Here is a 3321-nt window from a genome sequence, read left to right as displayed (position 1 = left end):
GGGGCAGGGTCTTGAATGAGGGGGTTGTTCCGTGGCCCGCATGAGGCCGAGACAATCCCAGAGGCCCTGGCCTGGTCCCACCGCCGTGGTCACGTCTCCCCAGAGCCTAGTGTGCTGGGAAAACCCAGCCCCGCAGCTCTGAAAACAAGAAAATGTTCCCAAGTTATTTATAAATGACACCCGGGCAGAGATCCCATGGGTGGGTGCCTGACTTTCCCCAAGGAACTCAGTGGTCTAGAGTGGGGTAGGGGCTGCCCTCTCACTCGGGGGACGTTCAGGAGCGAGCCCCTCTCAGCCTCTGGGGCTGGCCTCCACGGGCTGGGCAGCTTCCTGGCCACCCAACGCCCCACATTGTGGCTGCCGCCGGCTCCTGAGCAGGGGCCTTTCGGGTCCGTGGGAAAGCTTTCTAACATGTGAAGGGACCAGTCTTTTCACTTTTGCTTTCTGCTCCGTTGTTTCACTTTCCAGCTGAGCAAGAGACGGAGAGAGAGTTTCAGAATCACTCTTTGATCTCAGAGGCCCCGCCCATCCCGCCCCCTCCCCCGTGTCATCGTCTCCAGACTCACAAACTCCCCCCCACCACACCAGCCCTGGGTCTCTGCAGGAAAAGGTCTCTTTCTGTTCCCTCCCCTGAGAGGGACTCCGCTCAGTCCCGTGGTGGTCTTTTCAAGAGACGTCACTAGTCTCCCCCTGGATGGTACCAAAAATTAATGACGTTGGCTGCTAACAGGTCCTTCCAGGCCTCCGGAGGCACCTTGCAAGAAAGGCCTGGTGATCCCCTTGTGGAAAAGCAGCCACAGGACGCCCTGGGGCCCCCTGGGGCCACACTGGCTCCTCATTAGGCTGCGACCCACAAGGTCAGTAGTTTGAAACCACCCGCTGCCCTGAGAGAGAAAGACGGGGATTTCTACTTGCATTGAGAGCTCCAGTCCTGGAAACCTGGGGTCAGTCCCACCCACCGTGTTCTGTAGCAGTGAGTTTGGATCGGGTGTTTTGGAAGCTCTGGGACCACAGTCCCACGGGGACACAGGCGGGGTCACCGTGGTTTGTTTGGTTGTTTTTTTGCTTCTTCTAAGTAGTGTCTACAAGACTCCAAAGACAACTGAGGGGGAAAAAAGGAGGGTTTTTTCCCCCTCCAAATATGGCAGAAGAGTGGGGCTGAGAAAAGCCAGAGGACATCGGCTTGTTCCCGAGCTGGCTCACTGAGGAAGTTCCGAGTAGGGTCATGCACTGGGGGAAAGCAGCGGCCGTCTGCTCCCGTGCAGTTCTGCTCCAGCATAGGAGTCAAGGCCAGCTCAGGGCGTGTGTGTGTGTGTGTGTGTGTGTGTGTGTGTGTGTGTGTGTGCGCGCGCGCGCCCTTGGTCTGGCTGTGTTGTGTTTTGTTTTTGAATCTGAGTCTCCGGTCACTCCCGCCTGCTGCCAGGGCTACGGCACTTTGGCGTGCTGGTGGTCTGTCTGTCGGGGAGCAGATTGCCAGCTCTTTTCCTTCCTCAGAGCAGCTGGTGGGTTCGAACCCCTGACCTTGGGGTAAGCAGCCGAGCACCTTGCCAATGCACGGCCAGGCCTCCTTGCCTGGGTGTTAAGAGTGGCTATTTTCTTTTTTGAATGGCAGCAGCCCTGGTGGCTCCATGCATTACGCATCGGGCTGCTAACGAGGAGGTCAGCCCTTTGGAACCACCAGCAGCTCCACAGGCGACCACCACGGCTCCGGCCTGGAAGGGTCGGATGGACAGCGCAGGGCGTCCTTCTGTCTGCACGGGGTCGCTGTGGGTCGGAGCAGACTCCGGCACCCACCACCAGGTCGCCAGGCGTCGGCTCGGACTCTGAGGTGTGCACCTGGCTCCTTCTTTTGTTTTAATACGTGCACTTGTGAGGACGAGATTTGGGGTTCCCTGGCCAGGTTTGCCCACACCAGATGAGGCGCCCGCTCACCTGTTTCCTCCGGAGGGCCTGGGGCTGCGGGCAGCCTCCGAGGGACGGGGGAGCGCCTCCAGATGCTCTTTGGGTGCTCCCACGCCCTCTCAGGAGAAGCAGTGGACAGAGCCCAGTGAGCTGGGCTCTGGGGTGCCAGCTGGAGTCTTGAGGCCTCCGCCAAGTCCCGGTGCACAGAGAATGAGCAAGCTCAGCTGCCCACCCAAAGCCCACCCAGTGGAGCCCCAGAAGCAACCCTGTGAAGCACGGAGCCCACTGGACGACAGCTAGCGTGCTGGACACCTGGGGAAGTGTCCGGTGACTGAGGACCCAGCTTGGAGGTGGCCAGGTGCCGGGGCTGAAGGGCTTAAAAGCCACTGCAGTAGAGTTCATTCCAACTCATCCCCGTGGCCCTGGAGGACAAGGTGGGGCTGTCCCCGGGGACGCTTCCAGAGGCTGTAATGTGTACAGACCCAAACTGCCTGTCTTACTCCTGCCACCCGAGGACCAGGAGGGCCGAGTCACCTGAAGGAGAAGCTGGGCACCCCCCGGAGGCTGACACTGGGGTAAACTCTGTCTCACCAACCACCGGGAACCAGGCCAGGTTGTGAGTGTGCAGAACAGAACACCCCACCCCACGGCCACAGAGCCAGTTCTGACTCACGGCAACCCGACATCGGGTTTCCCAGATGGTACATCTGTGGGGAGACAGCTCTGTGCTCCACTCAAGGAGTGGCTTTGGGTGGGTTTGAACTGCTGACCTTGGGGGTCCCAGACCAGCGCCTAACACACCACCACCGGGCTCCTTTAGTGGTTGAACAATGACCCCTTCTGATGAATTCAGGAGTCTAGCTCTGCTGGACTCCTAACCGTCAGGTCAGCAGTTTGAACCCACCAGCCACTCCGTAGGGGAAAGATGAGGCTTTACAGCCTTAGAAACCCACAAGGGGTATTTCTACTCTGTCCTATAAGGTCACTAAGAGTTGGAATATACTCAATGTTAGTGAGTTTCTTGCTTTGTTTTTCTACATGAATTGTGTGTAGTGTATTATGAATTAGGCACCCTTGGTGGAGGTGCTGAATAGGCATTGAACTGCTAACCCAAAGCCCGGCAGTTCAAACCCACCAGCCGTCTTTTGGAAGGAAGTAAGGCTCGCTGCCTCTGTGGAGAGTTGCACAGCCTCGAGCCCCCGCAGAGGGTCACTCGGTCAGAATGGGCTCCTGGCAGTGGGTGGCATTGGGCTTTTAAGAAAGTATTGTTATGGGGAGGGAGGGGAAAAATGAGGACCTAGTGTTGGGGGTTTAAGTGGAGAGAAAATGTTTTGAGAAATGATGTACAAATGCGCTTTACACAATTGATGTGTGTATGGATTGGAATAACAGTTGTATGATCCCCTAATAAAATGTTAA

This window comes from Echinops telfairi, unplaced genomic scaffold, assembly GCF_000313985.2.
Source record: "Echinops telfairi isolate 266 unplaced genomic scaffold, ASM31398v2 ScPeMD7_7417;HRSCAF=8455, whole genome shotgun sequence".
Taxonomy (NCBI): Eukaryota; Metazoa; Chordata; class Mammalia; order Afrosoricida; family Tenrecidae; genus Echinops; species Echinops telfairi.
This window is presented reverse-complemented; position numbering follows the sequence as displayed.